The sequence below is a fragment of the Macaca nemestrina genome, chromosome 11 (genome assembly GCF_043159975.1).
Source record: "Macaca nemestrina isolate mMacNem1 chromosome 11, mMacNem.hap1, whole genome shotgun sequence".
Taxonomy (NCBI): Eukaryota; Metazoa; Chordata; class Mammalia; order Primates; family Cercopithecidae; genus Macaca; species Macaca nemestrina.
Genome location: NC_092135.1, coordinates 57,350,033 through 57,375,193, shown reverse-complemented (window position 1 = coordinate 57,375,193; position 25,161 = coordinate 57,350,033). Strand labels below are relative to the sequence as shown.

Here is a 25,161-nt window from a genome sequence, read left to right as displayed (position 1 = left end):
TTATTTCTTAAGTTAATTTTTTTTAGAGATAGGATTTCACTCTGTCACCTAGGATGGAGTGCAGTGGTACCATCATGGCTCACTGCGGCCTTGGCCCCCTGAGCTCAAATGATCCTCCTGCCTCATCCTTACGAGTAGCTGGGACTAGAGGCATTCACCACTGCACCCAACTAATTTTTAAATTTTTTGGAAAAATGGGGGTCTCACTGTGTTGCTCAGGCTGGTCTTGAACTCCTGGGCTCGAGTAGTCTTCCAACCTCGTTCTCCCAAAGGGCTGAGAATACACGTATGAGCCACCGTGCCTAGCCACGCTTTCTTTTTTTTTTTTTTTGAGACACAGTCTCACGTTGTAGCCCAGACTGGAGTGCAATGGCGTGATCTCCGCTCACTGCAACCTCTGCCTCCGGGGTTCAAGCGATTCTTCTGCCTCAGCCTCCCAAGTGACTGGGACTACAGGCGTAGGTCACCATGCCCGACTAATTTTTTGTATTTTTAGTAGAGACAGGGTTTCACCATGTTAGCCAGGATGGTCTCTGTCTCCTGACCTCATGATCCGCCCGCCTCGGCCTCCTGAAGTGCTGGGGTTACAGGCGTGAGCCACCGCGCCCGGCCACACTTTCCTTTTTAAACTAGTGTAGAGAATATAAATTATTAATAACTGCAGATCATTTTATGGATATACTGTAATTTAATTATTGTCCATTAATAGACATTTAAATGATTTCTAAGTTTTCCAAACTATTAAAGTTCTATGATGAGCATTTTATGGATGTGACTTTTTACCCTTGTGATTATCTGCACAGGTTAAATTCCTGAAAGCGAAATTACTGGATCAATTTTTTTTTTTTTTTTTTTTTTTTGAGATGTGGTTTCACTCTTGTTGCCCAGGCTGGAGTGTGATGGTGCAATCTCGGCTCACTGCAACCTCTGTCTCCTGGGCTCAAGTGATTCTCCTGCGTCAGCCTCCCGAGTAGCTGGGATTACAGGCGTGTGCCACCACGCCTGGCTAATTTTGTATTTTTAGTAGAAACGGGGTTTCTCCATATTGGTCAGGCTGGTCTCAAACTCCTGACCTCAGGTGATCTGCCCGCCTCGGCCTCCCAAAGTGCTGGGATTACAAGTGTGAGCCACAGCACCCAGCCAAAACTTTTATACTTGTTACCGAACTGTCTTTCAGAGTGGTGGTATCAATTTACACTCCCTCTAAAACTACTAATTCTGAGGGCTTTGTTTTGGTTTTTTTTTTAAACCTTTGATAAAATCTGATTGGTGCATAATAACTCAAGATTGTTCAAATTTGCATTTCTCTATTCATAAGAGTTAGTTTATTTTCATGCATTGGTCACCTTTATTTCTTTCTTATTTATTAGTTGGTTTTTATTTTTTGTAAAGACGGAGTCTCACTTTGTTGACCAGACGGATCTCTTTTATTTTTTCTATAAATTATCTGTCAACATCTTTCGACCACATTGATGTTATGCTGTTAGAGCTTTCCATATATTTATTTGTGTAATCCTCACAAGAATTCTCTTAGGTGGGTATATTTGTTCTACTTACAGTTGAGGAAACTGAGATGTGACTAAGTAACTTGCCCAAGATTACATAGCTAGTGTATAGTAAATCTAGGAATCAAATTCAGATTTCCTTTACTGATTCTCAGTAAGACCAGCTGGGTTTAGTTGACCTTTTAAATAAAATTGTGGAGCTAATTTATATTCTTAGTAATGTTGTGAAGCTGTTTGTGTCTCAGGATTTCAGTTTCTAGATCTTAAAGGAAAGATATTTTACTACTGTATGTGAATTTTGGTCCTAGCAATTTTAGTATGCTGTTTGTAGAATTGAGCTTTCTGTCCTCCAAACTTCATATAGTCTAAAAGCAGTTGCTATGATTGAAGGAAAACATAGAGATTCTTAGATTTTCTAAGAATGTATTTTTGGAGATTTCATATTCAATCATATTAAAATTTTTATCTTTTGAAAATGATATTCTTGAGGACATACTAGTATCACTACAAGAGTTTTATAATCATGTTAATAAAATGCATGTAAATATAGGACTAAAATCATACTTTTTGTGAATTTTGACCTATTATTCCAATTTCTAGTCTGTCAACATTGTTTTGACTCTTCAGATTTTAGAAGTGAGTGATCTAGGGTCTCCATTCCTCACTTTACAGATTAGGAATCTTAGACACAAAGAGGTTCAATCATTAAGTAGTGGCAAATACTGTGGTCCAACCTTAAAAGCAGTTTTAATTTTATTTAAATTAAATCATTTGGGTGTTGGCTTGTTTGGAGGCAAAGGTTTGTTAAGCCTTCTCGACTTAATGAATTCCTCCATTTACCTTTATATCCTTAATGTTATAGCTCTGTATAACTCTGTGTCTATAATATGGTAAGCACTTGAAACATACCTGTTGAATTGACTTCACTTCTATTTTTTATCCAGTATATTTTAACCTCTTTCATGCTATCCACTCTTCCTTTTCGCATGTTTTTTTTTCTTTGGGAGACAGAGTCTTGCTCTGTCGCCCAGGCTGGAGTAACCCTGGTATATATGAGGGAAGGTCCAAAAGGATCCTGAGCATAGGAGCATAGGACTCCCTGTGGAGTCACTCTCCATTTCCTGTTCCCCCAGCTCCCATTACCCACTATCCTACTTTCTCTCTCTATGGATTTGCCTACTCTGGACATTGCATGTAAGTGGAATTATACAATATATAGTCTCTTGTGACTGGCTTCTGTCATGTAACATAATGCTTTCCAGGTTCATCCTTGTTGCAGCATGTATCACAACTTAATTTTATTCCTTCCTTCCTTCCTTTTTTTTTTTTTTGAAATGGAGTCTTGCTCTGTTGCCCAGGCTGGAATGCAGTGGTGGTATCTCGGCTCACTGCAACCTCCGCCCCCTGGGTTCAAGTGATTCTCCTGCCTCAGCTTCCTGAGTAACTGGGATTACAGGCGTGTGCCACCATGCCTGGCTAATTTTTGTATTTTTAGTAGAGACGGGGTTAGGCTGGTCTCAAACTTTTGACCTCGTGATCCACCTGCCTCAGCCTCCCAGAGTGCTGGGATTACTGTCATGAGCCACCATGCCCAGCCTTCATTTTCTTACCAAATAATATTTCATTGTATGAGTATGTCATATTTTTGTTTATCCATTTATTATTTGATGAACACTTGAATAATTAGAAATAATGCTGTTATGAACATTCACGTACATACATTTTGTTTGTGGACATATGTTTGTAGTTCTCTTGTGTATATACTAGGAATAGAATTGCTGGGTGACATAACTCTATGTTTAACTTATTGAGGAACTGCCAAAATGTTTTCTGTAGTGGCTACAATATTTTGCAATCCCACTGGCATTGTGTAAGGTTCCAGTTTCCCCACATCCCCACTTATTAGTTTGTTTGTTTGTTTGTTTGTTTGTTGCCATTCTAGTGAGTGTGAAGTGCTATCTCATTGTGGTTTTGATTTGCATTTCTCTGATGGCTAATGATATTGAGCATCTTTTCTTATGCTTATTGGCCATTTGTGTATCTTCTTTGGATAAAATGTCTATTCAAACCCTTTGCCCATTTTAAAATTGTGGTCTGTGTGTGTGTGTGTGTGGCTGTCTGTCTGTCTGTCCATCTGTTAAGGTCAGGGTCTCACTGTGTCACCCTGGGTAGAATGCAGTAGCACATCATGGCTCACTGCAGCCTCAACCTCCCAGGATCCAGGGATCCTCCCCCTCAGCCCTCGAGTAGCTGGGACTATAGGCACATGCCAACACACTCAGCTAATTTTTGTATTTTTTTGTAGATAAGGAATTTTGCCATGTTGCCCAGGCTGGTCTTGAACTCTTGGGCTCAAGCGATCTACCTACCTTGGCCTCCCAAACTGCTAGGATTATGGATGTGAGGCACCTGTGCCTAGCTGTGTTGTTTTTAATTATTAAGTAGTTATAAGAGTTTTTTAAAAATATATTTTGGATACAGCTGTCTTCAGATATATGATATACAAATATTTTCTCCCATTCTGTAGGTTGTCTTTTCACTTTCTTAATAGTGTCCTTTGAAGGACGGAAGTCCACATTATCTATTTTTCCTTTGATTGCTTGTGCTTTTGATGCCATATCTAAGAAACATTGCCTAATCCAAGGTCAAGAAAATTTATGCCTTTATTTTCTTCCAGGAGTTTTATGTTTTTAGCTCTCATGTTTGGGTCATTGATTCATTCTTAGTTCCTTTTTGTGTATGGTGTGGGGTAGGGGTCCAGTTTCCTTCTTTTACTTGTGAATATTCAGTTGTTCCAGCACCTTTTGTTGAAAAGATATTCTTTCCCCATTAAATTGTTTTGGCACCCTTGTAAAGTATCATTTGACTATACATGTAAGTAAGGGTTTGTTTCTTGAATCTCAGTTCTATTCTGTTGATCTAAAGGTCTAGCATTAAGCCAAGCTACTCTACTTTGATTACTGTAGCTTTGTCGTAAATTGAAATCAGAAAGTGTGAACCCTCCAACTTTATTCTTCCTTTTCAAGATTATTTTGGCAATTCTGGATCTCTTATTACCAGATTTCTTGCAACAGGTTCTCCTTTCATATCTTACCTCTGTACAGTCTTATTAACTTTTCATGCTAATTTATCTGAAGTTACTTTCTTCAAAGTCACTTATAATCTTTGGCCTAATTCAGTCATATCTCACCCCTCCTTTTTAAATCCTTTTTCAATTCTCTAGAAAACTTTCTCCTTTCCCACTTTCTGGTCCTCCTTTTGATATTTTGCCCTCATAATATTTCTTTTTGTTTTCCAGCAGATAGTGACCACTTCTCATGTTCTAAGCACCCTGTTAATCTCTGGAAAAGAAAATTCCAATAAACACAATCCTCATTCTCATGTTGCTTATGATAAATAATATTAAGAGAGAGGCAGGTCCGTTCATGCTAATCTCTGTCTTTCATAAAGGAGAATCTGATTTTTGTTTTTGTTTTGATTTTGATAATTCATGTTGACTTAAGTGTTTTTAAACTTGAAAATAATAGTTTAAAAGAGTGTACTTATATTAAAATAATTGTAAAATATAAAGCAAGCACTATCTATATGGAAAAGTTCAATACAAATTAATTGAACGAACAGCAAAAATCTAGCTCTAAAAAGTGTTACAAACATACCTACGCATAATAATAAAATATATGAGTAGTTTAATATATCTTTTATTTATTGTTCACTTTCACTCCTTTATTGATTTATCCCAAATAAATGTATTGAGTATTGTGTGTGTTTTTCCAAAAACAAATTCTCCAATTATTCAGCACCAACTTGGTCTCCAACAATTGAATTCCATTCTGACAGTAACTGTTCGAAGTTATTGTAGACCCCACGGTTTAAGGTCTCAGTCCCGTAAGACTGTCCCCACTTCGGATGCCAGCCACCAATAGGGTCTCAAGGTTACTCACACTTCTGACAGGCTGAAACTAATCAGAGGTTCCCACAACCCCCTGCAGTTTCAGTTATTTGTTAGAATGACTCATTGAAGTCAGGAAAGTGCTATGCTTACAGTTTATTATAACAGATACAAATGAGCATCCAGTGGGTGAGGTATATAAGGCAATGTGTAATAGGATCCTGAGCATAGGAGCCTCTGTCCCCATGGAGTCAGGGTGTGCTACCCTCTCAGCACATGGATCTGTTTACCAACTTGGAAACTCTACAAATCCCATAATTTAGTGGTTTTTATGGGGGTTTAATTACATAGGCATGCTTGATGAAAATTTGTACTGGGTTTGAATGTCCCTTCCAAAAATCATGTTGAAACTTGATGCTGCCATTGTAACAGTATTAAGAGGTGCAGCCTTTAAGATGTGATTGGGCCATAAGGGCTCCACCTTTATGAAAGGATTAATGCGCTTACCTGGGAAGTGGGTTTGTTATCTTGGGAGTAGGCTCCTGATCAAGAGGTGGATTTGATGGATATCCTCTCTTTATCTCGGGCACTCCCTTGCCCTTCCATCCTGTTATGATGGAGCATGGAGGCTGTCACAAGATGCCAGTGCTATGCTCTTGGACTTCCCAGCCTCCAGAACTGTGAGCAAAATAAACTGCTATTATTTATAAATTACCCATGTGGTGCCATTCTGTTATAGCAGCAAAATAGGAACTAAGACAATTGGCCATTAGCAATTGAACTCAGTCTCCAGCCCCTTTCCCCTCTCTGGAGGTCAGGAGTAGTACTGAAAGCTCTAACTCCCTAATCATGTGGTTGGTTTTTCTGCAGAGCAGACCCACGATGATGCTGTCCAGCTGTCCCCACCCCATAAATCATCTGTTTAGCATAAAAGACAGTGAATTCCAGGGTTTTTAGGATTCCTGTACCGGTAACTAGGGGTAAAGAGCAAATATTTATTACTACACCCCAGCATCTACTGTATATTATAGGGAAGGAAAAATATCTTTCTTTCTACACATCCTAGATTCATGGCTAAGCTTCCTGCACATGCTGTTTCTCAGATTTCTTTAGCTTAAAATATTCAGTATGTTACAGTGTCATGTTTTTTGGGAGAGCATTTCCTAAACCCCATCAGTATCAGACATAATCCCGGCTTTTCTGAAATTTGAAGACAGAAAACAAATTGATAAAAAGAAAATCCTGACTGAGGCTCACTGGTTCACTTGCAGTCAGGAGTTCAAGACTAGCCTTGTCAACATGGTGAAACCTCATCTCTATTAAAAATACAAAAATTAGCCAGGCATGGTTGCAGGCACCTGAACCTCAGCTACTCGGGAGTCTGAGGCAGGAGAATCTCTTGAACCCAGGAGGAGGAGGCTGCAGTGAGCTGAGATCATCGTGCCACTGCACTCCAGCCTGGGCAACAGAGTGAGTCTCCATCTCAAAAAACAAAAAACAAAAAAAAAAAAAGAAAATGCTAACAATAGGGTATAAATTATTCAATGATAAAGATATGCATAGCATCTTATGAAATATTAGGATTACCACACTTATCCAACCTGCAGGGAGTGCGGTGGAGTGCAGCTAGAGTTGGAAGGGAGAGGTCAGAGGTTAAAAAGTATTTCTGAAGAAGGTTGCTTTTTGCCTGACAAATGGAAATAAGACAGAGACAGAGAAAGGGTGAAAAATGTGCTGGGATATAAATGGCAGGAAAAGGTCAGTCAAGGTGAGGTCACTATCTTCTCAGAGTGATATATAGGAAAGATTTTCAAATTGAGTATTACTTATACTTTTTATGTCCTGCCTTCTGTACTGTGAAATCCCATTAAAAATACTGTAATGAGGCTAGGCACGGTGGCTCACGCCTGTAATCCTAGCACTTTGGGAGGCCAAGGCGGTCAGATCACGAGGTCAGGAGTTTGAGACCAGCCTGGCCAACAGTGAAACCCCGTCTCTACTAAAAATACAAAAATTAGCCAGGCATGGTGGCGGGCCTCTATAGTCCCAGCTACTCTGGAGGCTGAGGCAAGAGAATCGCTTGAACCCAGGAGGCGGAGATTGCAGTGAGCTGAGATTGTACCACTGCACTCCAACCTGGGTCACAGAGCGAGACTCTGTCTCCAAAAAAAAAAAAAAAAAAAAAACTTTAATGAAATTCTGTTTTCTAAAGTGAAATTGATTTCTAAGTAAGAACATTCTAAGTTTTAAGTTTTAAACCATAGATAAGAATCTTTATTCTCTTTACACTGGTATTGTACCTCAGAGTAAGGTGAGGCACAGATAATATATACAACTTAGTTTTTTTGTTTTTTTTTTTTTTTTGAGACGGAGTCCCGCTTTGTCGCCCAGGCTGGAGTGCAGTGGCCGGATCTCAGCTCACTGCAAGCTCCGCCTCCCGGGTTTACGCCATTCTCCTGCCTCAGCCTCCCGAGTAGCTGGGACTACAGGTGCCCACCACCTCGTCCGGCTAGTTTTTTGTATTTTTAGTAGAGACGGGGTTTCACCGTGTTAGCCAGGATGGTCTCGATCTCCTGACCTCGTGATCCGCCCGTCTCAGCCTCCCAAAACTTAGTTTAACAGATGTATATTGAAAGCGTACTATATGTCAGACACTGTGCACAGACTTTATTTCATCATGGATTTTTTTTTTTGTATTTTAACCTATTGACCTGGCTTATTTCAATTAAGGTAGACAACAATAAAAATGATCTCACAGGTGAATTAACTGCTGAAAATGACCTAATTTTCATTTATGAACTTTTTTTTTTTCTTTTTATGAGACAGGCTCTTGCTCTGTCACCCAGGCTGGAGTCACTGGGGTGGTCATAGCTCACTGCTGTCTCAAACTCCTGGGCTCAAGCAGTCCTATCACCTCAGCCTCCTAAAGTGCAGGGATTACAGGTATGTGCTGCCACATCTGGCTACGTTTTTGAAATACTATGACAATAAAATAGTTAGAAAAGTGAAATCATTTTTTATTTTGAATCTAAAAAGTATATTTTTAAAGTTTAAATATCTCTTATTATATGTTACTTTGTAAAATCCTAAATCTAACAACTTTTAAAAATGCGTATATTTTATTTGTATCTTTTTATGTTTTTTCTGCTTAGTATTAGAAAACTTGCTAGGGAGTTGGGTAATTATAGAAGTTTAGCATTCAATTTGTTTCTTATTTTTATTAAAAGTTTTTTACCTGTCTTGCCTAGGTATGATAGGAAAAGGAAGAACAGAAACTGCGTGTGTTGCAAAAGTTGATATTCTTTGAATTGCTCCCCAATCATTATTTCATCTTGAATAGCTCATGTCATAATTTTTTCAGAGACTGTGGGTAGCCATTCTCTGTGAATAATTCTATCTTTTATGCTTGTTTAATTCATTAGCAGTTTGAGAATAATAATCTATTTTTCATTTAAATCTTTTTTTGGTTGTTTTGAGAACAATGCTGAGTGGTGTAAATATGTAATGCTTATGTATCATTTATAATAGAGATATATGTTGAAATTGTAAGTCAAGGCATAATTTGTTATGGAATAGATGACATCTCTTAATCGTTTAGTAAATGCTGCCAGTGCATCAATAAGTAGAAAAAAAAAGATCATCTCAAGTAATCTAGTGTCATGAAAACCCTAATATAAGGGAGAACTTAAAATAGTATAGTAAAACTCATGTACTAAGATAGTAGTGAATTAAAATTTATACCTAATCAATTTAGATATTCAAGTGATTAAGTTTGACAACTTTTCATGATCTTGTCCTCTTCTCCCAGTATTATTGTTTTAAATTCAGCTCTTAAGAATCACAATTAGGAAACTCAGAAGTTTTATTTTCACTTTAGCTGCTAATTGAATCTGGTTAATTAGTTTGAGCATTTATCAGTATCTTCTATTCCTATAACTTTAAAGAAACATGTTGCCTGTTCAGTCCAGAGTAATTCAGGCACTGTCAGTCCAGGCAACCATCTTAGCCACTGTTGAAAGAGAATAAAACTAGTATTACTTTTAAAGTTCAAAATAAAAGAGCTTTTTTTTTTTTTAACTTTTCAGTCTGCATGAACTCCTTTCTCATGAATGAGAACTTAAGAACTCATTTAAATAATTTATAGTTAAATACATATAAATACAAATTTGATCATTTTCAGCAGTTGATTCGTCCGAGTGATAATTTTTTTTGTTGCATACCTTAATCCAGTCATGATGAAAAAATTACATGCTTTTTCTTTTTCAAGCTATAATCTATTGATTTTGATAGTTTTTGTTGAAAGGCTGCATGCTGTTTTAATATCTATCTTTTTCTGATTATTTAACAATTTCAAGTTTTTGTTGAATGTTAACAATATGATTTTCTATGGACATCAGCTGTTCATTAGCTAGGCAATACATCTGATGGGTGAGGAGGAAGAGAATTCACCAGAGACGGATGAAGGAATGGAGAGTGACTGCTTAATTGGTATGGTGTTTCTTCTGGGAATGATAAAATGTTCTGGAATTAGATAGTGGTTATGGTTGCACAACATTGTGAATGTACTAAAACTGCTGAATTGTACACTTTCCAGAGATTAAATTGGTGAGTTTTATCTCAAAAAAATTTATTGTGATTTTTATTTTTGGTTATTTTTAGTTATTTAAGACCGAGTCTCGCTCTTCCCCCAGGCTGGAGTGCAGTGGCCCAATCTCGGCTCACAACAACCTCCGCCTCCTGGGTTCAAGCAATTCTCCTGCCTCAGCCTCCCAAGTAGCTGGGACTACAGGTGCGTGCCACCATGCCCAGCTAATTTTTGTATTTTTAGTAGAGATGGGGTTTCACCATGTTGGTCAGTATAGTCTCAATCTCTTGATACCGTGATCTGCTGGCCTCGGCCTCCCAAAGTGCTGGGATTACAGGTGTGAGCTACCATGCCCAGCCTGATGTTTAAATTGTAATATTGTAGGGAGGGATACCTGAAACATGGGGAATACTGTTACTCTGGATATTTTAAACTTGTCCTGGAATTAAAATAATGTACAACATTCTCAAACCCTCTTATTTTAGCTGCCAAAATGCCCAAGAAATATGCCATGACGAATTCTGAAAGATGTTAAAGAAATAGTCCTACAAAACACATTGAATTTATTACTGGAATTTTTTTTTAATTATTATTATACTTTAAGTTCTAGAGTACATGTGAACAATGTGCAGGTTTGTTACATGTATATACTTGTGCCATGTTGGTGTGCTGCACCCATCAACTCATCAGCACCCATCAACTTGTCATTTACATCAGGTATAACTCCCAATGCCATCCCTCCCCTTCCCCCCTCCCCATAATAGGCCCCGGTGTGTGATGTTCCCCTTCCAGAATCCAAGTGATCTCAATGTTCAGTTCCCACCTATGAGTGAGAACATGTGGTGTTTGATTTTCTGTTCTTGCAATAGTTTGCTGAGAATGGTTTCCAGCTGCATCCATGTCCCTACAAAGGACACGAACTCATCCTTTTTTATGGCTGCTTAGTATTCCATGGTGTATATGTGCCACATTTTCTTTACTGGAGTATTTTTGACAATTCAGCAGAATGACTTACCTCAGGTCTCAGTAACAAAAAACTGTGCTTCTTTCAAGAAAATGATTTATTTTTACCTTATGAATACTGTAAGTGATATAAACAAATAAAAGCTGTATATGACAGCCATTTCTTCTTTGCACTGATGACCAGGAAACTAAAAGCCATGTATTTATAGGTCCCCTCAGTAACAAAGGCTACAGGGTCTTGTTAAATGATTTTTTTTCTTTTTTTCTTTGAGACTGGGTCTCGCTCTGTCTCCCAGGCTGGAGTGCAGTGGCGCTATCTCGGCTTACTGCAACCTCTGCCTCCTGGGTTCAAGCGTTTCTCCTGCCTCAGCCTCCCAAGTAGCTGGGACTACAGGCACACACCACCATGCCTGGCTAATTTTTGTATATTTAGTAGAAACAAGGTCTCATCATGTTGGCCAGGATGGTCTGAAATTCCTGACCTCAGGTGATCCACTTGCCTTGGCTTCCCAAAGTGCTGGGATTATAGGTATTAGCCACCATGCCTGGCCCCTGATTACATTTTTAATTCCATCCTTATTCTTAACCTCATCCTATTTCTTTCTCCATTTCCTTAGTTTGCGTTTTATTCTGTATATTACGTACCTTAGTATTTTACCTCACATCTTATTTTAGAACAGTAAAAGATACAAAATTACAAAAGGTTTAAAAGGATCTTATAATTAGAGGGGGGAAAGTTAAAAATGCAAATGTGTGTTTGAGTAACATATATATTACACAAATATGTAATTAGTAGTCTTTCTAACTTTCAAATTCTTAACTTTTTTAAGGAGACAAGAGAACAAGTGGCAAATAGTTAAATAAGCAAAGGGAAGGGTACTCTGGAAATAAGGAAAATTAATGTAAATGATTGATATATGAATGGCCTGTTAGGTGGTGAATTATAGAATTCAGGGATAATGAAAATTCAAAAATGGAAATGGGTCAACACTGCAGAGGGAGAAGGGGAAGCACAGTGGAGATATTTTCTTAAATTGCTGGCTTTGCTTTTTGTCTAAGGTTGATTCATCTAAATCCAACTGTGATTAATTAAATCAAAGGCTGTACATGACATTTTTATACTGTTCAACTCCACGTATATAGCTTAGAAGGACATGGCTGTCACATCATAAGATACGTCAACATTGCCGGGTGTGGTGGGTCACACCTCTAATCCCAGCACTTTGGGAGGCTGAGGTGGGCGAATCACCTGAAGTCAGGAGTTCAAGACCAGCCTGACCAACATGGAGAAACACCATCTCTAATAAAAATACAATGTCAACTACTTGGAAGGCGGAGGCAGGAGAATCGCTTGAACCCAGGAGGCGGAGGTTGCTGTGAACCCAGATCGAGCCATTGCACTCCAGACTGGGCAACAAGAGTGAAACTCTGTCTCAAAAAAACAAAAAACAAACAAACAAAAAAACACATGTGTCAACATTGCTTTATGTAATATTTTTAACATGGCAGCCTATTACAAAATAATATTGTTTCTAAATGATTTTTTAATTATCTATTTGTGGTATTTCCCTTCATGATTTTCAATATAGTTTCCATAGAATCCTTCAATTAGTTTCATGTCTTATATTTATTACCTTTGTATTTCCAGCAGCAAGGACAGATATAAGCTTTCTTTCTTTTTCTTTTCTTTTCTTTTTTTTTTTTTTTTTTTGAGACAGAGTCTCACTCTGTTGCCCGGGCTGGAATGCAGTGGGGCAATCTCAGCTCACTACAACCTTGCCCTCCCTGGTTCAAGCGATTCTCCTGCCTCAGCCTCCCAACTAGCTGGGACTACAGGCGCACCACAACGTCTGGCTAATTTTTGTATTTTTGGTAGAGATGGGGTTTCACCATATTGGTCAAGCTGATCTTGAACTCCTCTGACCTCGTGATCTGCCTACCTCTGCCTCCCAAAGGGCTGGGATTACAGGTGTGAACCACCATGTCTGGCCTTAAGCATTTATTAGATGCTTAGTAATCACTGATTTTGCTTCTGCAATTTTTGCCATCATTTTTTCTCTCTCTCGATCATCTCATCAGCATATGTGTTATACTGTCTCCCATTTTAATACAAAAATAACTTTGAAGACTCCACTCCCCCTCCAGGTATAGTACCATTTCTTTTCACCCTTCAGAGCAAAACTCCGTCAGAGTTGTCCATATATGCTGCTTTCATATCCTCATCTCACTTTCTCTGCTTTTTACTGTATTCATTCTTTTGTCCTTACCACTTCACTGACAACATTCTTGTCATAGACACCAGTGAAATTTATCTTGAGGCCGGCATGGTGGCTCACGCCTGTAATCCCAGCACTTTGGGAGGCCGAGGCAGGTGGATCATCTGAGGTCAGCAGTTTGAGACCAGCCTGGCCAACATGGTTAAACCCCGTCTCTACTAAAATTACAAAAATTAGCTGGGTGTGGTGGCGCACACCTCTAATCGCAGCTACTTGGGGGGCTGAGGCAGGAGAATCACTTGAACTCACGAGGCGGAGGTTGCAATGAGCCAAGATTGTGCCACTTCACTCCAGCTTGGGTGACAGAGTGAGATTCTGTCTCAAAAAATAATTTATCTTGCTAAATCCAGTGGTCATTTCTCAGCCCTCATGTTGTTTTCCCAGCAGCATTTGTCATACTTTGTCATGTTGTCTTTCCTGAAACTCTTTACTTGAGTACTTAACTTTGTTAAGATCACACTCTTGGTTCCTTACTACTATTACCACTACCACCACCAGCAATCCTATTTCTATCCCATTGTTCTTTATCTCAAAATTTGGCAATGTCATTTACCCAGTTGACCTCACCAAAACCTTGGAATCATCCTTAATTATGTTGGGTTTTTTTTTTCTTGTTTAGTCATCAGCAACCAAATATAAAAAATAATTACTTTTTTCACCACCAATATGGCTACCACGATAGTCTTCTTTTTTCTACCTGAGTTACTATAGTTGCTTGACTGGTCACTGTGTTTTGATTCTCCATATCCCCAAGATTATTCCATATGCAGTGGTTAGAGTGTTGCTGGTTTTTTTTTTTAATCGAATCACATCATTCCCATAGTCATAACATCCCATATGGCTTTCAGCACATGTGGAATAACATCTAGAGTATTTACTGTTGCTTTCCAGGCCTTCTATGGCCTCTGCCTTGCTCTCCTACCCCCTATCTTACTCTGCACTAGCCCTGGGCATTCTTGTCATTTTTTGAAAACACCAGACCTTCTCCCCTCAGGGCCTTGGCACTTCTGTTCTATCTAGAGTCTTCCTTTTTACTTCATTAGCAGGGTAATTATCTTCTCAGAGATATATCCTTGCCATCATTTCACCTCTTTACCCTTCAGTGTAGTACTTACCACTATAAGAAGGATAGTTTGCAAAAATGATATTGTAGGTCTCTACTGCGAAAATGTGCTTCTATGAAGCACAGCCTTCATCTTGTTGACTGCTATACTACCAGGTCTAACACAGTATCTGCCACATTGAAATCATTTGATAAATATTTACTGAATGAACAAAAGAATGATTCGATTCATGTCTTAATGAGTGAATCAGAAAATGTTAAAATTGGATTGTGATTCATATTCTGATTTTCACACTTGTTAAGTTTTTTTTAATTGTAGTAAAATATACATAACATTAAATTTACCATTTTAGCCATTTTAAAGCGTATTCAGTGGCATTAAGTATATTTATTCATATTGTTGCACAACCATTACTTTTTTCATCTTCTCAAACTGAAACTCTGTACCCATTAAATAATAACTCCCACTCCTCCTTCCCCTAGTCCCTGGTAATTATCATTTTACTTTCTGTCTCTATGAATTTGACTGTTCTAGGTACCGTATATATGCAGAATCATACTGTATTTGTCCTTGACTGGCTTATTTTACTTAGCATATAATGTCTTTAAGGTTCATCCATGTTGTTGCTGTTAAATATTTTTAAGTGGCATTTTTTCACCAAGTACATATAAATTAATTGTATGTATGCCTTACACCCCTCTTTCATCCGTGACCCTCAAAAAATGTTACAAATGTAGTTAACTAAACCACAATATCCCTTGTGAAGTCAATAATTACAGTATTGCAAACTGAAGAAGTACTGATAGATTGCCTAAAGTACATAATGAATATATGCCAAAATTCTGAGTAAGGACCAGGGTTATGTAGTCCCTGTTGAAAACATTAGACCAAATTTTTTGTTTGTGATGAAATTATTCTAAGTTCTAGGAAGAACCAAGAGCAGTAATCATTATTTAATTTCTCTAAATATTCATAGCAGTGTTCTTTGAATAAAAGAGTAAAATACAAATTTTCTGAAACTTAATATTTATTAGTGATAACTTCAGTTATTTGATCTGACTAAATATTTCTTTGATCTCTGTATTATTAGAGTGCATGATTATTTTTCCAGTCTTCACAGCCATAGTCTGAAATTGATTTTTGAAGATGTGGGTTGGGATAGCATCACGTCTGTTCTTTAGCTATGGTGCTTGAAAACTTTGTAAAACTGTTACCTTATGTCTGTCTTGATTGCTGGCTTATTCGAGTGATATTTTTGTAAAAAAGCAATCTTGTGAGGGTCAAATTATCTGTCAATTTGGCATTCATGGGCAGGACCAAAATGGACTCTAATTTTGATATAAAAAACTTAAAATTTCTATAATCAGACAATGTGCTTTAACTTAATATTAATTCCTAAAGGTTTAACGTAAAGCTGTCTGTGGGTTGCTACAATTTGAATTGAATTCCCTAAAAACTTATAGTTAGAGAAATAAAAGTATATATAACTAAAACAACACATAATTTTTCTCAAATGAAACTTCATTGTATTACTTCACCCAAGTGATTGGTTCACTTTTGGATATTGTGTATACATTAACCTCAAGAATGTTTCAATAGCAGTTGGCAGTGCTACTACCTCCTTCCTCTACTGGAAGCCCATTTGTGGCTCTAAAATGGAAACTTAAGAGGGAGTGAGTAAAGATGTTGAGAAGTGCTAACCAGTCTTGAAAGAATAGAGTGGTAAAGTGTGGGAAAACAGGCAGCTTATGTGTGTGTGTGTTTTTAAATTTACACAGTCTAATAGCCAGTTGTGCTTCATTTCTGTGGTTTTTTATCACCAGCAAAACAAAGAAGTTGTCATCTCAGCTCTCGCTAAACTTCATATAATAAGGCTTTTGTAAGCTGTCTGAAAATTTTGTGATTCAACCTATGGGAATTATACCTTTTTTTAGAGAAGTTTCAGTCACACAGAACAATAAAGACAAGTGATGCAAATGAAGAATGAAATGCTTTTTGATGGAATGCCAGTTTTTTGCAGAAAGGATAGTGTAATTATTGATACCTCTCAGTAATTTATGGAAATGCAAATTTAGTTTCAGTCATAATAGTACATGAGAAAACAAAGTAAAGCAATTCTGCCCAGCTGACCAATGTAAAGCAAATTGCAGCTTTTAAATACCAAGCAATAATGATGCAATCTGAAGAGGTTAAAAACTCAGTTCTCCAAAACCCAAGATTCGTTTCCCACAGAAGCTCTATTATACATTAAAGATTCTATGGTAAAATAAACCCATTTCCCCAAACATAAATTTGAAAGACATTTGAAGATGTAAGAATTCCTCTCCTCCCAACTTGGAGCACTTTTATTGAAATGTACATATCCTACCAAATAGAACTGAGGTTTTCTTTTTCCAGTCATAAAAAATGGAGAAAACAATTTTTCAAATATTTAGGAGCACCATTTACGGTTCAGTCCAGGTATGGCTTCTGAAATACATAGTAGTACCATCTGATATGGTAGCCATAAGCCACATGTGGCTATTTAAATTTGAGTAATTAAAACTAAATAATATTTAAAAGTTAGTTCCTTAGTAACACCAGCAATATTACAAGTGCTCAGTAGCCACATTTCGCTATAGGCTACTGTCTTAGTTGCTATGAAGGAATACTTAAAGCTGTGTAGTTTATAAAGAAAAGAGGTTTATTAAGCTAACAGTTCTGCAGGCTGTACAAGAGGCATGGTGCTGTCATCAGCTCAGCTTCTCATGAAGGCTGCATCAAAATATGGTGGAGAACGTCAAAGGGGAAGCTGGCATGGGTGAGAGGGACCAAACCCAAAGGTCTCTTGGCTTTATAACAACTCAGTCTCACAGGAACTAACCCATTCCCTAAGAACCAATCAAGTCTTCAAGCAAGAACTCACTCATTACTGCCAGAGCAGCACCAAACCATTCATGAGGGATCCACCCCCATGACCCAAACACCCTACCTTATGCCCCACTTTCCTGCAATATCACACTGGGGATAAAATTTCAACATGAGATTTGGTGGGTACAAACAAACCATATCCAAATCATAGCAGGTATATATTGGACAGCAAAGGCACTGAACATTCCCTTCATTGCAGAAAGTTCTGTTGCACAACCCTGGATAGATCACATTGTCACCAGTTTCCCAGTATATAATTTTCTATTATTTTCAAGTATCCTCCCCTCCTGCCAAAAAAGTATTGCTTATATCCTAAGCCTGTGATTTTTTTTTCCCTACTGAATAATAATCTTCAAATTTAAAAAGTCAGTATTTGAAATGATTAGCAAGTTAGGGTTTTAGCCGGGCGTGGTGGCTCACGCCTGTAATCCCAGCACTTTGGGAGGCCAAGGTGGGTGGATCATGAGGTCAGGAGTTTGAGACCAGCCTGGCCAAGATGGGAAACCCTGTCTCTACTAAAAGTACAAAAATTAGCCGGGTGTGGTGGCAGGTGCCTGTAATCCCACCTACTCGGGAGGGTGAGGCAGGAGAATCGCTTGAACCTGGGAGGCGGAGATTGCAGTGAGCCGAGATCACACCACTGCACTCTAGCCTGAGTGACAGAGCAAGACTCCATCTCAAAAAAAAAAAAAAAAAGTTGTTCTATAAAAATGTTGTTAAACCTTAAAAATAAATGCCAAAATATGTACAGTTGACACTTTAAAAAGAGAATGATAAAGACAGTCCTTAACTTCTCCATGTCCATGGTCTATAATCTAAGATAACAACACTGATACATCTACAAATAGCACATGATTTGTGAGATTATTTTTCATATATAAATTTTGAAAATAATTTTTTTATTGTATAACCATACCTTGAAAAGAGCATAGAGCACACACAAAAAATCAACCTGATATATAAATGAATGATTAAATATTTTGTGTTGATTACAAACAAATTTCAGGATTAATCAGCATTACTTCTGTGTTAAGATTGAGCAAAGTGAGAAAAAGCAGATAGATATTCTATTCATTTATTTCATTGATTCCTTTTACTGAGGTAGGTATGGATGAATGTCCATCCTTTGTAGGTATGTAGTATTGTAGTTATCCATAGTTTGTAGGTATGTACTATTGTCAAGGAAAGGTTAAAACTTGAGTATGTTAAAATTGAGTACATAAAGAAAGACTTTGTTTTGGGGCAGAGCATGAAGAAAAATAAAGATAGTACATGCTGATTGCTAGAAAAATACTCATAGGATTGCATATCATGACTTAAAATTCTTTTCCCACATTGGTAGGTGGGTAATACTTGTAGATGTTTTCTGGGGGTTAATATTATTGAGATTTTTCTCTGTGCATATTTACTAAAACAGTGACTTGTAGAGAAGTAGCATATAACCAATACATTAGTTGAATTATGTTTTCATAAAATGTAACATTACTTTTTATATGTGTAATTTGAATACGTTTCTTAGTTTTGAAATGATTTGAAAGAATTACCTTTTGCTCGTAAAAGCCACTTAGGATTTTTATGAGCAGCTTTAAGATTAGTCTGGCTTCATCCTCTAGTGTCGTTTTAATTTCACGTGTTTTTTTCCTCATGCAATTGCAAGTACCTAGTGAGTCATGTATAAAAATTGCTATCATGAGGAAGGAATGCCTTTACTAGTTTTTTATCCTATGAGCTTTAGTACTTTAAGTAAACTGTATATATTTTAACTGTAGATCTATCCTTAATTAACTTAAAATTTTTCCAAAAAATCAAAAGTAAAATGGAATTTATCTTTTATTCAGATATGCATAGTTTGAGTGTAACTGTTTACAATAGTTTTAATACCTGTTTTGAATCACAGGGTTTTATAGAAGTAGTTTTTTCCTTCACAAGACTTCTTGTATTGACTCTGTTACCATCAAAAGACTTATTTTTGCATTGATTAAAGTTGAGAGCTTAATGTTAGGCAAGTAGGTCCTTGAAAGCAGTTTTTTGGATACAGAGAGAATAATGTATTTTATCTACGTGGCCACCTTTTTTTTTTTTCTTTTAGACAGGGTTACTCCTTCACCCAAGATAGAGTGCAATAGTACAATCAGAGCTCGCTGCAGCCTTGACCTCCCTGGGCTCAGGTCATCCTCCTACCTCAGACTCATGAGTAGCTGGGTGGGACTACAGGCATGTGCCACCATGCCTTGCCAATTTTTCTATGTTTTGTAGAGAGAGGGTTTCACCATGTTGCCCAGGGTGGTTTTGAACTTATGGGCTCAAGCCATCTGCTTGCCTCAGCCTCCCAAAGTGCTGGGATTACAGGCGTGAACCACCCGCGCCTGTAACTGCCTTCTGATCTGATTTGGTATGATAGGGGTAGAGAAGGTTAGTTTAAAGAGAATGTTTCCTGTCTTATCTTCTTTTACCCCTCTAACATTTTTACCCCTCTAAAACTGTTCAATATGTTTTTCTCTTTGGAAATCTTTCTTCATGTGCCTTTATTCATTGTATTTTCTATGTCTCTACTTCTTGAACTTAAACAAAACAAAAAACCCTGCAATTCTACTTCTTATTTCCCATGGGCCCTACTTACAGGTCTCTGCCAAATTATGCTGGCTGTTCTGTTTTTTCTCCATATTCCCTTGGTGAACTCACCCACAGTCTTGGCTTGAACTGTACTTTTATGTAACCGATTTTCAAATCTTGGACTCTTCTAAATTTCTACCTGCTGGTGGGAAGTATCTTCATTTGAATGGCCTCTGGTAACACTGGCCTGTCCTACTGTTCTAAACAAAAGTCACCCCACCCTACCACTGCAGATTTCTTTCATTATGTTAGTGGGAACCTTTGATGTAATCTTTCACTCTTTTGCTGTCCTTGTTCCTAATAGTTTAGCATGAAGCCCTCTGGTTTCACCATTTAAGATTTGGGTTTCCCATTCCCTCTGCGTTTTCTCATCTTCACTATCCAGACCTTCATTATCGTACACCTTTAATTCACTACCCCCGCTTTCCCATCACCCCCTGCCTTGCTTTTTTTTTTAAGCTTCCCAAATGCTTCTTGCAGTGACTTAAAAACGCATACCAAGTTGTTATGGCATATTTTCTTTAAATAGGTAGTAATTCTTGCAAGAGTTTCTACTTAAATTTTCTTTTGGCTCCTTTGTAGCTCTTGACATAATGCTGGATGTAGTAGGAACTTGATAAGTACTTGTTCACTCATTCATTCAGCAGCTAATTAGCTATTGGGTTCCAGGTACTATATGTTCCTTCAGGAAGTTAAAGCTGACAACAGCCTCTGGTGGTAAAGAAAGGCCTCTCTGAGGAGGTGGCATTTGCTATGAGACCTGATTGAAGTGAGAAAACCGGTCCTATGAAGAGGGCAGAGGGAAGAGCAAGTGTCAAGGCCCTGAAGTGGAACAAATTTGATATGTTTGGGGATTATCAAAAGGGTGCTTGTGACTGGAACATGGTAGAAACAGGAAATGCAGTCAGGGCACAAGGTAACAGAGGGCCTATGAGGTCATGATAGTAAGCATTGTGGGTTTTATTCTAAGAGCTGCTAACGCCATTGTACGGTTTTGAATAAGGGAATGATGTGATTTGATTTACTTGCTTTAAGAACAGATGTAGGCACTTGAGACCGGGAGTTTGAGACCAGCCTGGGCAACATGGTGAGACCCTGTCTCTCCAGAAAAAAAAAAAAAAGAAAGAAAGAAAAAAAAATTAGCAAGGTGTAGTGATACACACCTGTAGTCCCAGCTACTCAGGAGGCTGAGGCAGGAAAAAAAAAAAAATAGAAGTAGGGAGGCTATAATGGTAATATAGGAGAGCCAGTAATCATGAACTAGTAAGGTAACTAGCAGTAATAGTTTTTGAATTAAGAACAGAGTGAGGAAGAGTAGTTGGTAGGGTGGACTAGGTGAAAGGTCAGAGGTAAAAGATAAACCAGGAAAAACTCAGTTCTTTGTGTTTAGACAAGTCATGTATCATTTCTAAATTCTGTTTTCCTGGAGTCTATAATAAGGAATATCTCTTTCCTGCCCCTTTGAAGGAATCGTTATGAGGATCTGATGAAATAACACCTGAAAGCCCATTAGGAACCTTAAAATGCCATAACCATGTCTTACTTTTTAACACTAAACGTTTAAGGGCTCATCTCAAATTAGACTTGTTAATAAAGAAATTTCCAGGCCGGGTGCGGTGGCTCTTGCCTGTAATCCCAGCACTTTGGGAGGTCAAAGTAGGTGGATCACTTGAGGCCAGGAGTTCGAGACCAGGCTGGCCAACATAGTGAAACCCTGTCTCTACTAAATATACAAAAAGTTAGCTGGGTGTGGTGGTGCACACTTGTCGTCCCAGCTACACAGGAGGCTGAGGCACAAGAATCGCTTGAACCCATGAGGCAGAGGTTGCAGGGAGCCAAGATCGCACCACTGCACTCCAGCCTGGGTGAGAGTGAGACCCTGTCTTGAAAAAACAACAACAAAATTCTAAAAATTTAGATTTCACAGGGATAAACTGGAAGCCATTTATAGCTTAGGAAATATTTTTTTCCTCTTCTGAATTATTCCCAGTGATATTTTCAATCCTTTGATAATTTTGTCACTATTCATAAACATTAGCTTGTGGTAATGTCTCCAGTATTAAGTAGATGACATTTTGGTTCTCATCTGTACTGATAATCATAGACAGAAAAGTATTTATAAATAATACCTAATTGTCTTCAGTTTGTGACATATTTAAGATATTGTTTTGCTCTTCTTAGTACATTTTTATTTGTCTTGAAGACAAATAAAACTTGTAACCCAAATGTCCTATAGTTTATTTTTTAATATGTTATGTTCACCCTAGGGTGTTGGTGATTATAAACAAAAACATGACCTGCCATACTATAATAAATAATGATCTATAAATAAACTCCAGTCCTTTTGTGCTGATTTTTGTCATGCTAATTATATGGACCCTGATAATGTAGGTTAATTTCAGTATGACTTATGGCATCAAGAAAGACACAAATTTTGAACAAACTTTTTAGTTTCTGAAATTTCTTAAGTATGCTTCAGCTGATTGCTAATTCTGTTTTCCTATTGCAGGTTTCCCAACAGTGATGTCACAAGATTGACCACATTGATCACAGTAAGACCAAAATGATAGTTAAGCTTTTAAGGAAGTTTGGTTTTCTCTGAGAATGAGAATTGACCTAGAAAACATTTATAATTTGAAATTATTATTTCTTTTGCTAGCCAGTTGAGTGTTAACATTTTAAATGAATCATATCTTATACTTCTAGCTAGTTATTTAAATACTTTTAAAATATTGCTTTAAAGGATTTAAAAAACATTTAAAATGAAAATTACTTTTAATTTACAACTGAAATTGTAGGCCTAAATATACTAAATTATTTCAGTGTGAGTTAAACTCTGAATGTCATCTGTTTTGAGTTTTTAGTTTTACTGAAAAATGGCAGAAAGGTTAAGGTGATTCCACATTAGGAAATACATATAAAAGTAAATTACTTGAGATTGTAATGAATTACTAAGGAAAGATTATGAAAATGTAGCATTGGTAGGCTGGGCGTGGTGGCTCACGCCTGTAATCCCAGCACTTTGGGAGGCCGAGGTGGGTGGATCACCTGAGGTCGGGAGTTTGAGACTAGCCTGGCCAACATGGCAAAACCCCGTCTCTACTAAAATACAAAAATAGCTGGGCATGGTGGCACACACCTGTAATCCCAGCTACTCGGGAGGCTGAGGCAGGAGAATCACTTGAACCTGGGAGTTGGAGGTTGCAGTGAGCTGTGATTGTGCCACTGCATTCCAACCTGGGCAATAGAGAGACTTGGTCTAAAAAAAAATATATATATATATAATATATACACACACACACACACCACATATATATAGCCTTGGTAGAGTTTTTAGGCATCTTGCTTAAATTTCTTATTGATATTTATAGGATTTGTAGAGTCTTCCAGATATGGAGCATTTTTTGATAAAGATGGTTCTCTTAAGGAACTGATACTTTTTAATTTTAAGTGTTAATTTCTGTTGTGTATAAGGACATATATTACCTAAAGAAAAACTTTACCAGGGCCTTTATCCACATTAGAAAATTCTAAGTGATAAAATCTGAATTACAATCATGAACGTTATATCATTTAAAAAAAATTCTCTTAAATAACAGATAAATTTGTACTAAATTATTTACTCCATGATCCTGCTGCTTCTTTAACTCTATTTTAATTTAACTCATTAAATCCAGAAGCATTATTAGAAGTATAAATTCACATATAGATAATGTTTGTATTTATGTTCAATCATTTTTTTTTAAACTGGTTCATTTGTTAAGTTTAACATTTTGCAGAGGCTAGAGAGAAATTTTATTTTTAAAGGCTTTATCATCATAATTTTGTCTACTAATACTTACAGCATATTTATTCATTTTCCTAAGGCAGCATTTTAGCTTTGTTTGATCTGTAGCTCTTTCCTTGTTTATTTTTTCTTAATTAGAACTTTATTGCCCCAACTGAATATTTCATAAGAAAATATTGACATATTTCTATAGAAACCTTCTGTTCAGCATCTAGTGCTTTACAACCAAAGAAGTTAACATTAGCATTAAATGAAACCTTTTTTAAAACTGAAAAATGCTGACTCCCACAGCTTATTTTTGTTTTAAATTTTTTTCCCACAGTTTATTTTTAGGGTAATATTAAGAGAGTAATTAATTGCAACTGATCAAAATCCAAGAATTTCAGGAAGAGAAGTGATATTTAATATTATTAGATGTTAAATATCAGTTAAAGAGTAAGAAGTGTTCATTTGAGAGGTTCATAAGTGACTGATACTAGAAACCTTAACTTTGTTATGTCACTGTTGTGAGGCTTTTGCCAGCCCTTTGAGTTAAGAAAAGAGGGTAGATTTCAACATTGATTCAGGTTGAGAGTACTAGTGAGAGAGTAGTTCAAATATATGTTTACCATGTGGCTGGAATAAAATGAGGCCGGGAAAGGGCTGATTTATCCAAAGGAAGTAGAGAGGTCAGGAGACTAGTCATAGATACATAAACTGGTATAATGAGATGACATAGTAATAACTAAAGGTAAAATGTTATGGTTAGAGAGGGGGATTATATTATGGGCTGTTTCAGAGCTGAAGTGTAGTAGCTATTTATATATTATGTAATATACACTTTATATATGTTTTAATCAAAATTTTCAGAAGTCAGGAGAATTTCTGTTTTTTTCTTTGATGTCACAATGTATATAAATGTCAAAACCTTTTAACTGATCTCCCTTCTTCCTGGCCATTATCAATTCCATTGAAACTTGTACACAACTCCTAGTTTAATCTGATTAAAGCATTGCTCGGTTCCTTTTATTTCTCTACTTGAAAACGTGTGGTGGCGGCCGGGCGCGGTGGCTCAAGCCTGTAATCCCAGCACTTTGGGAGGCCGAGACGGGCAGATCACGAGGTCAGAAGATCGAGACCATCCTGGCTAACATGGTGAAACCCCGTCTCTACTAAAAAAAAAATACAAAAAACTAGCCGGGCGAGGTGGCGGGCGCCTGTAGTCCCAGCTACTCGGGAGGCTGAGGCAGGAGAATGGCGTAAACCCAGGAGGCGGAGCTTGCAGTGAGCTGAGATCGCGCCACTGCACTCCAGCCTGGGCTACAGAGCGAGACTCCCGTCTCAAAAGAAAAAAGAAAAAAAAAGAAAACGTGTGGTGGCTTGTCATTTTCTGTGTGATCAAATCCAGACCTTCTAACTTGGTATTTAAGATCCTTCCTCAGTTTGTCTTCAGCATATTTTCTTTTCTTTCTTTGTTTCCTTTTTTTTTTTTTTTTTTTTTTTGAGACAGAGTCTCACTCTGTTGCCCAGGCTGGAGTGCAGCCTGGGCACTCCAGGTGCAATCTTGGCTCACTGCAACCTCTGCCTCCT

At 37.5% G+C, this 25,161-nt stretch overlaps 1 protein-coding gene across 30 annotated transcripts in view; it reads left to right on the top strand.

Annotated features, from left to right (window-relative positions):
• LOC105493186 (bromodomain adjacent to zinc finger domain 2B) overlaps window positions 1-25,161 on the top strand; it is a 412,599-nt gene that overhangs the window by 135,899 nt on the left and 251,539 nt on the right. For 26 of the 30 annotated variants that reach the window (XM_071072832.1, XM_024796394.2, XM_011760666.3 and 23 more), the window contains one exon: window positions 22,315-22,357. The exons of 2 other annotated variants lie outside the window; for them this stretch is intronic. The gene's annotated coding sequence lies outside the window, so the exon portion shown is untranslated. Of the gene's footprint in view, window positions 1-8,220; window positions 8,338-8,642; window positions 10,184-22,314; window positions 22,358-25,161 lie in introns of all 30 variants that reach the window. 2 more of the 30 variants (XM_071072833.1, XM_071072834.1) reach the window with 2 other exon arrangements.